The following is a 14,956-nucleotide window of genomic DNA, read 5'->3' as shown; positions in this document are numbered from 1 at the left end:
AGGCAGCTCTGCCACCCCAGAGGTGTAACTGCCCAGCCTTGGGGTCCTGGGACAAAGTGGAGGCAGCACACGCCTGCTGGGCTGCCAGCAGGGGGCGCTGGCAGGAGGCTGAATGTGGCTCCAGACCCCCAGGGATGGGCTGCAGTGCCCCTGCCATGCAGGGCCGGGCCTGGAGTGCCTCAGCCAGGTGCCTGGGACTGGGAAGGGCTCACAGGTACATGGAGGGCGACCAGAGCCCAGAACTGTCACCTTCCATCCCTCCCTCCCTTCCCTTTCTTGATGGCCAGAGGCCATCTTGCCAAGCAGAAGAATAGGGAACCCCAGGGTCAGGGGGTGAGAGGAGCTCCTTGTCCAGGAGAGGGCCACACGGGGCCCTCTTCCCCTCTGCTGTGTGGGGGGCTTTGGAACCCTCAGGTTCCAGGCTGGGGTAGACCTGGGCTGGAAGCTGGGACTCTGGGAGCAGTGGCAGCTTGGCAGTGGCTTCTGAAGTGAAGAGCCGTGGCCTGTCCTCTGGTCTGAGTGGCCCCAGGCCCACCAACCTCCATTCTGGAGCGGCCAGGGCTCCAGAGCCCTGCCTTGCTGGGTCCCAAACCTCTGCTGGCCCCTCTAGCCCTTTCTCTTGGGCCCATCAGGGGAAGACCTCTAGAGCCACTCCTTGGCCCCAGCCAGAGTTCCAGGCAAGCTGGCCACCCCTCCCTACCTTCTGAGACCCTTGCTCCCTGCCAGCCCCCAGAGTGTAGCCTGATGACCCACGGCTTGACTGGAGAGAATGGTAGAGAAGATTACCCTCCCTGTTGAACTTTGGACCCCAAAGGGAGGCGGTGAGGGTCAAACCAAGGCTGGCCTGGGCCTTGTGGGTGAAGGCTGGAGTGGGGTTCAGGGTTGGAGCCAGGGGACCTGGCTTCCACCAGGGAGAACAGGCTGGAGGTGGGTGGGCAGCCTCCTCCTCCATCCCCACAGCCACTCCCAGGCCATCCTTCGCTCCAGACTCTGGGCCGCACAGGGGACCTCAGTCAGCCAGTACCATGGCCTCCTCACCTCCAAGACCTGTCCCACTTGCCCTCACCCGTACCCGGGGCCTTGTTGCCTGTGGGCACCCCTGCTGCGGGTCCCCCTTCCCATCTTCTCCGTTGTTCACACTGGACTCCCATGATACCTACTTGCTCTTGTTTTGGTCAGATGTTGACTGAGCCTCTACTCTGTGTCAGGTGCTGGGCGCTGAGTAGGTGCCTGCCCCCCAGGAGGACGCCCTCTATTTTAGGGGTGGTTTTACGGGGATGATAAAAATGATCTTTGTGGGTCTGGGAGCCGTGAGCAGGAGTGCCAGAGCCAACCTTCCAGAAGAAACCGGCACTTGCTCAGGAACAGCCAGCTCTTCCAGTCCAGGCACTTGGCCAGATCGCCTCCGCTTGGAGCTCAAGCCAGCTCTGGGCTGCCTTGACACAGGGTGCAATATGGCCTCCCGTCAGCAGGGGGAGCCACGGCCCCATCTTTAGACGTCCATTAGCCTCCCCTAGTTCCTTCAGCACCTGGGCAGCCTCTCAAACCCGTTCCTCTTTGCCACTGCCCCCACCCCACTCCCTGCAAATCCTGCCCTGGGGAAGTCCAACCTTGGGGGAGAGGTCCTGCCCATCTGTGATAGGGGTGAGAGGGGGAACCCCCAGGTCAAGCAGAGGTGGCACCCCTCCTTCATCCCTCCAAGACCCCATATGAGGAAGGCAATTTGGGTCCCTTAGGCAGTGGGATGGCAGCCAAGGAGAGAGAAAGGACTGGTTTAGCCAAAGGCAAAAGTGGTGTGTGTGTGAAGTGATGGCAAGGGAGCTGCGCTGGACCCTGTGAGGGCTTCTCAGGCTCAGGGCCGTTGCTGAGGCTGGCAGCAAGAGGAATGGGCCAGACCAATCCTGGCAGGGGAAGGAGCTGGAGCTGTAGTCTAGGAGCAGTGGGGAGCCATCGAAGGGGTTTTTAGCCAGAGAGCATTCTTGTCCAGTGTGGGTTAGGTGCTGAGCTGGGGCTGGCTGCTGGGAATTGGAGTGTCTGGAACCAGACCAGAATCGAGGGTCGGGGGAACCCTGGTGGGCATCACAAAAGGAAGCTGTCTCTGCTGTTCTGGGTCACACGGGGTGGGTCACGTGCTCCATCTTGAAGCAAACCTGTAGGTAGCAGAGTTTCAAGGGAAGCTCAACCTGTGGGTCCACCCTAGGGACAGGGAGACACGGAGGTGGTCCTAGGAGCTCTTTGGGAGTCACGTGGACAGGTCTTGTGATGGGTTGCAGGTAGGGAATGAAGCGAGAGGATCCCGGTAGGTCATGGTTCTGGCAGCAGAACATTCATCAAGAAGAGTTCAATGAGCATCACTTTGGGGGAGGAGTGATGAGATTGATTCTGGATGTGGTGAGTTCGAGTTGCCTGAGGGGTATGAAAGTAGACTTACTTTTCACCCTTCTCTTTGCAAATATGTGTCTAGCATTGTATCTAGTAGTTCTGGAAGGTTTATTCCTTGTAATAAAAAGAACACTGATCCCTCGAGCCCAGGAGTTTGAGACTAGCCTGGGTAAGATGGAGAGAACCTGTCTCTACAAAAAAAAAAAAAAAAAAAAAAGAAAAAAAAAAAAGCTAGTAACGACTCTTTATTGAAAAGCTTCCTATGTATTAACTTGAACCTCACCTGTGAGATAGCTGCTATCATGGTCATCATCCCCACTTCACATATGGAGAAACTGAGGCATAGAGAGGCTAAGTGAGCCAAAGTTACACAGCCTGTGGCAGAGTGAAGATTTGAACCCATGCTCTCCCACTGCATCCTCTTGCTTGCATCCATGCAAGCGAGGTCTTGCTTGGGACATAATTGTGTGGGGAATTGAAGAAAACAAGGCGGCATTTGTTTCCCACTTCTCTTTGTGAATGCAAACTCTGTGTGTCTGAAGGAAAGAGAACCCTGGGCTGGGGGACCCCACGCTGGATTTGAGTTTGGGTCTTGCACATGGTTTGTGTTGCCTTTTTAAAAAAAATTTTTTTATTTTTTACTTTTTTTTATGAGATGGAGTCTCACTATGTTGCCCAGGATGGAGTGCAGTGGCTATTCACTTCACAAGTGTGATGCTACTACTGATCAGCACACGAGTTTTGACCTACGCTGTTTCCGACCTGGGGTGGTTCACCCCTCCATAGGCAACCTAGTGGTCCTCTGCTCCCAGAATATTGATGCTGAACTTAGTATGGACACCTGATGGACATAGCACACTACAGCCCAGAACTCCTGGGTTCAAGTGATTCTCAACCTCCCGAGTAGCTAGGACTACAGCTGTGAGCCACCATGCCACCTGGCTTGTGTTGCCTTTAAGGTCCTCTGTGCCTCAATTTTATGTCCTGTTAAGTGGGAACCAGGGAGGTCTTTTCACAGTGGTGGAAATGGGGCATGGGAGCTGGGCCCTACAAAGATCCCTTTGGAGTTCGGTGTGAGCAACGGCCTGGAAGTGGGGCAGGGCAGGGCTGGTGGCTGGGAGACAAGCCTGAACCATGTATAGGACAAGGCAAGAGACGTGGGGCTACTGGAAGGATGGAGCTTGGTCATGGAGTCAATGGGAGTGGGAGGGGGGGAGTTGTGAGGGAGTTGAGGATGCTGCCAGGGAACCCAGGAGAGCAGCAGGTCTGTTGAAGAGATGAAGTGACCAAGTCAGGCCCCCTGGCCAGGTGGTGGCCGAGTTGGCACTATAAGCCACATGTTTCTTTCTGCCAGGCACTGTCTGGGCATGTGGTGACCATGTTCTCCACCCCACCCCAGCTTCATTCAGGGATCCCTATCACCAGCCCAACACGAGGTGGGCAAGATAAGAAGTATGGAATGTTTCAGAAATAACAAAGAATCCCGTCTGGTTGAGAGAGGTTGTGAGAGGAGGTGGGTAGAGATCAGCCTGGAAAGTGAACTTTCTCAAGAGGGCACTGGGAGCCACTGACGTTTTAAACAGAACAAGTGACAGGATCTGATTTTTGCTTTAAGAGAATTTTTCAGTATTTTTCAACCCTATTATCTGCCCCCTTTTGAGAAATAGAAAAAGCCCAGGCTTACTATCACGCTGGTCTTTGAAAAAACAAAAGCTCATGCCCATCTCTCCAGAGCTCCTCCCTCACACCCCATGGAGATTTCCATAGTTTCCCTCACCCCAGGGAGCCAAGTCTTTCCTCACATGATGCCCTGAGTAGAGGCTCAACTGCTTTTTGCCAGTTTCTCCTTGTAGTTCTTTCAATTATTGCTTTATGTATTTATAAGTTATGTTATTCAGTATATATGAGTTTAGAATTGGTATGTATTTTAGGTAAGTTGAATATTTGATCAAAATATAGTGATATACATTAATACTAGCAATGATTTTCCCTTCTAGTCTACTTGGTCTGATATTAACATAGCAACTATAACTTTTTTTGGTTAACATTTGACTGGTATATTTTTTTCAATCCTTTTCCGTTCAAATTAAAAATTTGTTTTTTATTGAGGTACAATTCACGTACCATAAAATTCACCCTGTAAAATGTACAATTCAGCAGTTTTTAGTGTATTTACAGTGTTTTGCCACCATCACCACTATCTAATTCCAGAACATTTTCATCACCCCGAAAGGAAACCTTGTATGCATTTGCAGTAGCTCCCTATTTACAACCCCCCCCCCAGTGTTTGGCAACCACTAATTGACTTTCTATCTGTGGATTTGCTTGTTTCAATATTTCAAATTAATGAAATCATACCATACGTGGACTTTTGTGTCTGGCTTACCCTTACTATGATGTTTTCAGTGTTCATCCATATTGTAGCATGGATCAGTACTTCATTCTTTTTTACAGCTGAAGAATATTTTACTGTATGGATAGACCACATTTTATTAATCATTGATGGACATTTGGGTTGTTTCCACTTTTAGCTATTGTGAATAATAGTGCTATGAACAATTGTGTGCAAGTTTTTGTGTGGATGTGTATTTTCAATTGTCTTGAGTATACACCTAGGAGTACTATTGTTGGGCCATATGATAACTCCATGTTTAACTTTTGAAGGAAATGCCAAGCCATTTTCCAAAGCAACAGCACCATTTTACATTCCCACCAGCAATGCATGTGGTTCAAATTTCTCTCCATCCTTGTCAACACTTGTTATTGTGCGTGATTTTTAAAATAGCCATCCTAGTGTGTGTGAAATGGTATCTCATTGTGGTTTTGATTTGTATTGCTCTAATGACCAATGATATTGAGCATCTTTTCATGTACTTATTAGTCATTTGTATATCTTATTTGGAAAAATGTTCATTCAAAACTTCTGTTCATTTTTTAATTGGATAATTTATCTTTTTATTGATGAGCTGTAAGGGTTCTTTATGTATTCTGGATATTAGATCCTTATCAGATATATGATTTGTAAATATTTTCTCCCATTCTGTGGATTATCTTTTCACTCTTTGATAGTGTCTTTTGAGGCACATGGGTTTTTTTGTTTGTTTGTTTTTTGTTTTGTTTTTTTTTTTTGAGACAGAGTTTCACTGTTGTCACCCAGGCTGGAGTGCAATGGCACGATCTTGGCTCACTGCAACCTTCGCCTCCCAGGTTCAAATGATTCTCCTGTCTCAGTCTCCCAAGTAGCTGGGATTGCAGATGCCTGCCACCATGGCTGGCTAATTTTTTTGTATTTTTAGTAGAGACAAGGTTTCACCATGTTGGCCAGGCTGGTCTCGAACTTCTGACCTCAGGTGATTTGCCCGTCTCAGCCTCCCAAAGTGCTGGGGTTACAGGCGTGAGCCACCGTGCCCAGCCAGAGAGTGTTGCTATGTTAAAACAATATTGTTTTCCAATCCATGAACACAGAATATCATTCCACTTATTTTGTTCTTTAATTTTTTAAATGATCTTTTACAGTTTTCAGTGTATACATTTCGCACTTCTTTTGTTGTTAAATTTATTTGTGGATTTTATTCTTTGTATGCTCTTGTACACAGAATTGTTTTCATAATTTCATTTTTGAATTGTTCATTAAAAGTGTATAGAAATAACCATTGATTTTTAAAAATATATTGATCTTGTATTCTGTGGCCTTCCTAAACTTTTTATTAGTTCTCGCTCTATCTCTCTCTTTTGACGGGGGACCAGGGTCTTGCTCTGTCACCCAGGCTAGAGGCCGGAGTGCAGTGGTGCAATCACAGCTCACTGCGGTCTTGAACTCCTGGGCTCAAGCAAATCCTCCCTTCTCAGCCTCCAGAGTAGCTGGGACTACAGGAGCAGGCCACCATGTTAGGTTCTAATTTACTTTATTTTATTTTATTTTTAGAGATGGAGTCTCACTATGCTGCACACGCTGGTGTTGAACTCCTGGGCTCAAGTAATCCTCCTGCCTCAGCCTCCCAAAGCACTGGGATTATAGGCATAAGCCACCATGCCTGGCCCTTTTTATTAGTTCTAATAGGTTTTATTTGTGTGGATTCTTTGTGATTTTCTACACACAGCACGTGTCATCTGCAAGTAAAGAGAATTTTACTTATTCCTTTCTAATTGGGATGCTTATTTCCTTGTTCCCTTCCTTTTCTCTCTTTTTTCTTTTTGTTTCTCCTGCTTATTGCACTACCAAGAACCTCCAATACTACATTAAATACAAGTGGTAAAAGAATCCTTTCCTTGTTCCTAATCTTAGAGGGAAAACGTTTAGTCTTTCATCATTAAGTGTCATGTTAGCTGTGGATTTTTCGTAGATGCCCTTTGTCATGAGTAACTTCCATTCTGTTCCTGTTCCTAGTTTGTAGAAAGGTGTTTTTTTTTGTTTTGTTTTGTTTTTTGTTTTGTTTTGTTTTGTTTTGTTTTTTCACTGGGCTTTCCTGAGTTTATTTGGGGCACACCCGGGCGAGGCCCCTGCGCCCAGAAGAAGGTGTTGGGCCTCTTGGTGATGAGGCGTGATTTGTGCTGACGGCGCAGGACCCGGTGGGGCAGCGGGAACTTGATCTTGGAGTCGTGAAACTGCTTGATGGCCGACCAGCGGCACTTGCTGGCTGCGATCTCCCTCACCTTCATGATCTGGATGGAGTGGACCCGGGCGCCATGCCGGGCGCCCATGTCTCAGTAGCACTGGGTGACAGCCCCGCGGTGGTCAGGTCCCGGTATTCCCGGTACATGTTGTGGGTGCCGCTCCGGGAGTCATAGCGCAGCCAGATGCCGAAGTTCTTCACCCGCAGGGGGCGCTTCTCAAACACCTGCCCACAGTAGACAATCTCCCCTGAAGACTTCTTAATCTTAATCTTTAACTGAGATACGAAGTGCCGGAAGGGGGACTCGGCAACGACATGATTAGGCGCAAAGATTCGCATGCGGTAAAGAGGCGGTGTGTGGCATTTGGGGGTGGGCAGGCAGCGACCCACCACCTTGTACTCTTGTAGTGCGCTCGGGACCTTCATGGCGTCCTCTGCGCTCGCCGCCACCCGCAAAAGGACTGTTTCAAGTCATGAATGGATGTTAGATTCTGTCGAATCTTTTTATGCACCTATTGAGAGGATCATGTGGTTTTTGTCCTTTTTCTGTTAATGTAGTGTGTTACACTGAGTTTCAGATGTTAAATCAAGCTTGTATTCTTGGTATAAATCCCACTTGATGATGGTGTCTAATCCTTATGTGCTGCTAGATTTAGTTTTTAAATATTGTGTTAAAGATTTTTGCATCCAGGAGTTCATGAAGCATATTGAGATGTAGTTGTTTCCTTGTGATATCCTTGGTATGAGGGTAATACTGGGCTGATAGGATGAGATAGGAAGTGTTCCTACTCCTCTATTTTCTGAGAGTCTGTGAAGGATTGGCGTTCATCATTCTTCAGTTATTTGATAGAATTCACCAGTGAAGCCATCTGGGCTTGGATTTTCTTTGTGGGAATATTTTCAATTACTAATTCAATTTATTTGCTTGGTATAAGTCTATTCAGATTTTTAATTTATTTTAAAGTCAGTTTTGGTCATGTGTCTTTCTAGGAATTTCTCCATTTCATCTGAGTTGTCCAATTTTTTTGGCATGAAGTCATCAAAGCATTCTCTTATAATCCTTTAAATTTCTATAGGTCAGTAGTAATGCCCCCCTTTTCTCTTCTTTTTTTTTTTTTTTTTTTTTTTGAGACAGAGTCTCGCTCTGTCGCCCAGGCTGGAGTGCAGTGGCGCAATCTCGGCTCACTGCAAGCTCCGCCTCCCGGGTTCACGCCATTCTCCTGCCTCAGCCTCCTGAGTAGCTGGGACTACAGGCGCCCGCCACCGCGCCCGGCTAATTTTTTTGTATTTTTAGTAGAAACGGGGTTTCACCGTGGTCTCGATCTCCTGACCTTGTGATCCGCCCGCCTCGGCCTCCCAAAGTGCTGGGATTACAGGCGTGAGCCACCGCGCCCGGTCCCCCTTTTCTCTTCTTGATCTTGGTAATTTGATTCTCTTTTCTTTTTGGTCACTCTAGCCAAGATCAATTTTGCTGATTTTTCAAAGAGCTGACTTTTGTTTTCATTGATTTTTCTCTATTGTTTTCCTGTTTTCAATTCCATTAGTTTCTGTGCTAATCTTTATTTCCTTCCTTCTGCTTGCTTTGGATTTAGTATGCTCTTCTTTTTCTAGTTTGTCAAGGTAGATGCAAGGTTATTAATTTGAGATCTTTCTTTTTTTGCTGGTGTAGGCCTTTAAAGCTGTAAGTTTCCCTCTGAGTACTGCTTTAGCTGCAGTCCATAGATTTTGATATGTTGTGTTTTCATTTTCATTCTCTTCAGGCTTTTCTAATTTCCTTTGTTTTTTCTTTGACTTGCCAGTTATTTAGAAGAGTGTTGCATAATTTCCAAGTATTTTGGACTTCCTAGGTTTCTATCTTTTTGGATTTATAATTTAATTCTCTTGCGGTCAGAGAACATATTTTATATTATTTAAATTCCTTTAAATATATTGAGACTTGTTTTATGACCTAGGTTATGGTCTATCCTGGAGAATGTTTCATGTGCACTTGAAAAAAATGTGTACTTGGCAATTGTTGAATGGTGTGTTCTATAGGTATCAGTTAGGTCAAATTTGTTGATAGTATTGTTCAGATTTTATATATCCTTGCTGATGTTCTGTGTAGTCCTATCAACTATTGAAAATAGAGCATTGAAATGTCCATATGTTATATTTGAATTTTATTTTGTATTTTTAGTAGAGACGGGATTTCCCCATGTTGGCCAGGCTGGTCTCGAACTTCTGACCTCAAGTGATCCACCCACCTCGGCCTCACAAAGTGCTGGGATTATAGATGTGAGCCACTGCGCTGGCCAATTTTCCTCTGTTGATTTTTAATTACATTGAAGCAGAAATTTAGACATAAATAGGCATTCATTCACTCCAAGTTTGAGTTATTTTCTTAGGGTTTTCTCTAGCAATTACATTATGAGTCTTAACTAATCACAATCCACCTCAGGTGACTACTCACTTAATTTTGGTGAAATATGGAGACTTTGCCCCAGTATGGCTACATTCTTTCCCACTTCTTTTGAGCTAGTAATGCCATGTATATTACATCTATATAGGTTATAAACCCTGAAATACAGTGTAATACCTTTTTTAAATGCAATCTTACGTTTTTAAAAGAAAGTAAATGAATAAAAATATGTTGAGTGGCTTTTATATTAGCTCACTTTTAAACCATTTTTTCTGCTTTCCATTTCTTACTTTGAATTCCAGTTACTAACTGGTGTCATTTCCTTTCAGCCTGAAGGACTTCCTTGAGTATTTCTTGTAATGAGGCATGCTAGCAATGAACTACGTCAGCCTTTGTTTATCTGGGAATGTCTTTTTTTAAACCTTCAATTTTTTTTTTTTTTTTTGAGATGGAGTCTCTCTCTGTTGCCCAGGCTGGAGTGCAGTGGCGTGATCTCAGCTCACTGCAACCTCTGCCTCCCAGGTTCAAGCGATTCTTGTGCCTCAGTGTCCCGAGTAGCTGGGATTACAGGTGCATGCCACCACGTCTGGCTAATTATTGTATTTTTAGTAGAGATGGGGTTTCACCATGTTGGTCAGGTTGGTCTCAAACTGTTGACCTCAGGTGATCCGCCTGCCTTGGCCTCCTAAAGTGTCGAGATTACAGGCGTGAGCCAACACACCCAGCTAAACCTTCAATTTTTAAAGTATAGTTTTGCTAGATATAAAATTTGAGGGCTGTTTGCAGTAGTTCACACCTGTAATCTCAGCACTTTGGGAGGCTGAGGCAGGCAGATCATTTGAGCCCAGGAGGTTGAGGCTGCGATGAGCTGAGATCACACCACTGCACTCCAGCCTGGGTGACAGACTGAGACTGTCTCAAAACAAATTTTTTTTTTTTAGTTGATAGTATTTTTTTTTTCGATGCTTTCAGTTTGTCATTCCACTCCCTTCTGGCCTCCATTGTTCCTGATGATAAGTCAGATGTTAATTTTATTGCGGTTCCCTTTTATGTGGGTCATTTATTTCTTCTGCTATAATACTTTCAAAATTGTCTGTCTTTGGCTTTCAATAATTCAACCACGAAATGTCTATGAGTGGCTCTCTTTGTGTTTATCTTACTTGGGGTTAATCTAACTTCTTGTATCCGATTAATGCTTTTCACCAAACGTTGGTGTTTAGCCATTATTTATTCAAATATTTATTCTGCCACTTTCTCTTTCTCCTCTTCCTCAGAGCCTCCAATTACATATATCAAAATATGTGTTCAGTTTTAAGTCTGTTCCGCTTGTACTTGTTGTTAGGAGACACTGATGACTTCTGGGCTTCTTACATGTTGGACCAGAAACTGAAACTCCTCTGGGTCTGTTTTCATTGGCGGATTTTTCTTCTCATTATGGGATCCTTTTTTTTTTTTTTTTTGAGATGGAGTCTCTGTCACCCAGGCTGGAGTGCACTAGTGTGATCACGGCTCACTACAACCTCCACCTCCTGAGCTCAAGCAATAAGCAATCCTCCTGATGCAGCCTCCCGAGTAGCTGGGACTATACGTGTGCACCACCACACCTGGCTAATTTTTTGTGTTTTTTGTAGAGATGGGGTTTTGCCATACTTTCCAGAGTGGTCTTGAACTCCTGGGCTAAAGCAATCCATATGGGCCACATTTTTATGTCTCTTCTACCTGAGTCAGAAAGCCGGGACGTAGAGCTCTCCTAGTCTGTCTCCTTTCTCTCAGGGACCACAGTCCTTCACTGATTGCTGTCCCCCATCTGAAAACAATGGATTTTCATATATTTTGCCCAGTTTCTAGCTGTTTATGGTGAGACGGTAATTCTGGACCCTCTTATTTCCTCATGGCCGTATTGATATTGAGTGACTTTACGTTTTGTTAAGACAAATATGCATGTTAACTTTTTTAGAGTAACTAGAATATAAATAGGATGTACTACTTCCAAACTAGTAGAAGAAAATAGCAGATAATGAAGGAAAATATCAGTTAATCAAATAAAGGTCAAGTAAGGGAAATAAAGAAATGGAAATAGGCCGGGCCTGGTGGCTCATGCCTGTAATCCCAGCACTTTGGGAGGCCGAGGCGGGCTGATCATGAAGTCAGGAGATCGAGACTATTCTGACTAATATGGTGAAACCCCGTCTCTACTAAAAATGCAAAAAAATTAGCCGGGCGTGGTGGCGGGCGCCTGTAGTCCCAGCTACTCGGGAGGCTGAGGCAGGAGAATGGCATGAACCCGGGAGGCAGAGCTTGCAGTGAGCTGAGATCCGGCCACTCCACTCCAGCCTGGGTGACAGAGCGAGACTCCGTCCCAAAAAAAAAAAAAAAAAAAAAGAAACGGAAACATTGGAATAAGTAGAAAGTATAACATAATATGTTAAAAATAGATCCAAAAAGCATTAAGCAAAATAAATAGATTAAATTATCCAGTTAGGATTAAAAAAAAATCCAGCTATAAGCTGTTTGTAAGAGATACATCTAAAAGAACAGGGCTGAAAAAGGCTGAAAGGGCAGGACTGGCTGGGCACAGTGGTGGCTCATGCCTGAAATCCCAGCACTTGGGGAGGCCAAGGGGGGAAGATCACTTGAGCCCAGGAGTTTGAGACCAGTTTAGGCAACATAGTGAGACCCCCATCTCCACAAAAAAATAAAAAAAAATTAGTTGGGCGTGGTGGTGCGAACCTGTGGTCCCAACTACTTGGGAGACTGAGGCAGGAGGATCACTTGAACCGGGAGGTTGAGGCTGTTGTGAGCTGTGATTTTGCCACTGTACTCCAGCCTGGGTTGACTGAGTGAGACCCTGTCTGAAAAAAAAAAAAAAAAAATAGAGAGAGAGAGAAGAAAAGAAAAAGAAAGGGCAGGACCTCCAGCTGTGGCCAAATGTGGATATCAGCAAACAACCTCCCCAAGAAAGTAACCATAAAGCTGGACCAAATTGACAAAAACAAGCTTTTTGATCTGGAAGCCAACGAAGATGTCTCATAATCCAAGCGGCTGGATTTTGAGTAAGAACAGCGGGAGTCTATGGCATTCTGGCCCAGGGCTGCTCCCATCCCTCCTGGCTTGCTGGGCATGAAGGCTGCGCCAAGGCAGGGAAGGCCATGAAGCCCAGCAGCTTCTCCCCGTAGGCTTGAAGGGCGCTCGCTCATTTGGATTGGTGGGCAACACCTGTGCCCAGTGGTGTCATCGGTGGAAGTGACTTCTTGGAGGTGGGTGGGCTGGGAAGGGCAAACAGATCAGCTCTACTCAACTGAGGCTATGGATGTGCTTGTGGCAGTATATTTCTAGCCGACCAGAGACTGGAGGGTCCCACACTACTCACGTTCTCCTGGACTGCCCTGGGACTATGCACGTGTATATAAAAGATGTGAGAGGGCCCGGTGGAAAGGAAAGCCCAGAAGACCTGAAAGTAGCCTGAACATTGAATAAGCTCCCCTACCCACACCCAGACCCATCTACAGAGGACACAAGCCTTACTGGCTTGAGATGTTTGAGCACAGCTTCTGTCCAATCATTGGCTGACCACCAAGCTAGGCAGATACAGGGTAGCCCCTAGGAAACCAGACTTAACATTTTTAAGTAGAATATATATTTTTAAATGGAAAAAATCTTCCCTGCCAACCTGCTTCCAAGAAGTCATTTCCACCGATCATACTGCTGGCACAATCATGGCTCACTGCAGCCTCGACCTCCTGGTTCAGGAGAAAAATCTCATCATACTTCTGGCAAGGGGAGGGGAAAGTGGTCATTTTGAAAGAGGCCCAGGGCATTCTGTTCTTAACTAGGCCTGCCCTCAAGAGTAACCCTTACCAGGCCCAACCTATTAGGGTTTTGCCTGAGCCTAACTGAACTGAGGGAAGCAAAATACCCAACTCAGTCTTTTGTAGCCATTCTGGCCCATCTAAGCAGGGCACAATCTGAGAAGCACTGGTGAAATTCACAGTCCAGAGGCACAGGCACGCCCAAAGACAGAAACCTAATCACAGGACTGAACGCTTTTCCTCCCTCCACAGTCTGCTATATCGATACGGCCTATTCGTAGCAGGTCCTTTTACCCAGTACATGTCCAGGTTTTGACCAAAAAAAAAAAAAAAAGAAAAAAAGAAAAAGACAAAGCATGCTAAAGGCCAAAAAACACAGTTCAAAAAGATAGAGCCAGTACCAGAAGCAGGCTCAGCTATGACAGGGGTGTTGGAACGATCAGACCAGAAGTTTAAAATAACTATGATTAAAATGCTAAGGGCTGTAATGGAAATAGGAGACAATATGCAAAAACATGGCCACAATTAGCTGCAAGGGAGGATGGGAAATAAAGTTTCTAGCTGTGAAGCCATATACACTATTAACCTTTGGACATTTTACTTCTAAAAAGGAGAAGCAGAGAATGGATACTGGGGGACACTTAGTAGTCTCTTCCACAGTGTCTTTCATCAGTTTCGGAAAATTCTCAGGCATTGTTTATTAAAATATTTTATATTCCCTATTCTCCTTTTTGTCTTCTAGAAATCCAACTAAATATATGTGTGACCTGTCTATCTTATTGTCTCTCTGTGCTGCATTCTGGGTAATTTCCTTAAATCCATCTTCCAGTTCACTATTTCTTTCTTCAGCTATGTTTAATATGCTGTTTAAACTTTAAATGTCCAATTTCGATTGTCATATTTTTCATTTCTAGGAGCTCTTTTTGGTTTTCTTTCAAGTGTATCTAGTCATTTTATATTCTCTTGCTTTTTTGTTACAGTTTCAATACTTCCTTTTATTTCTTTAAGCATATTAATTATACTTATAGCCTTTGTCATATGATTTCAAAAGCTGCTATCTTTGCAGGACTGATACTTGAATTCACATGTTAAATGTTTCTATAACTCATGGTGGCTTGTTTCCTTGTACATTTTAGGATTTAAAAAAATTACGTATTTTGGAATTTTCTATAGGAGTACTTTGAGGCCTGTGTTTAAAGGACATCCCTCCCTCCACAGAGGATTTGTGCTTGCTTCTGCTGGTCACTCTGGAGCAATGTGACTTCTGAACCATTTCATTTAAAACTTAAATAGGCCAGGTGTGGTGGCTCATGCCTGTAATCTCAGCACTTTGGGAGGCTGAGGCATTGCACCTGGCCTATTTAAGTTCTATATTGAGACCTTGTTTCTAAAATAAAAAACTTTAAAAATGTATTTTATTAATGTTTTAAACTGCTATTTTTTATTGGGCTGTCACAATCTAAGTAAAACTGTATGTAAGATAGTCAAATACAGCTTCGAGACAAATCCAGGAGCCTTCTCCAGCAGCCAGATCACTGTTTTTGTTTTGTTTTGTTTCTTTGTTTTGAGACAGGGCCTCACTCTCACTCTCTCATCATTCTCTCACTCTGTTACCCAGGCTGGAGTGCAGTGGCGCAGTCCCAGCTCACTGTAACCTCTGCCTCCCGGGTTCAAGTGATTCTCGTGCCTCAACTTCCCAAGTAGCTTGGACAGGCACGTGCCACCATGCCCAGCTCAGTTTTGTTTTTTTTTTT

At 45.0% G+C, this 14,956-nt stretch overlaps 1 pseudogene; it reads right to left on the bottom strand.

Annotated features, from left to right (window-relative positions):
* Positions 1–2,111: 2,111 nt before the first annotated feature.
* On the bottom strand, positions 2,112–7,421 carry LOC698182 (large ribosomal subunit protein eL20 pseudogene; annotated as a pseudogene).
* Positions 7,422–14,956: the final 7,535 nt, after the last annotated feature.

Source organism: Macaca mulatta, chromosome X (genome assembly GCF_049350105.2).
Source record: "Macaca mulatta isolate MMU2019108-1 chromosome X, T2T-MMU8v2.0, whole genome shotgun sequence".
Lineage (NCBI taxonomy): Eukaryota > Metazoa > Chordata > Mammalia > Primates > Cercopithecidae > Macaca > Macaca mulatta.
Note: the sequence above shows the minus strand (reverse complement) of the source record. Positions and strands in the feature narration are given on the sequence as shown.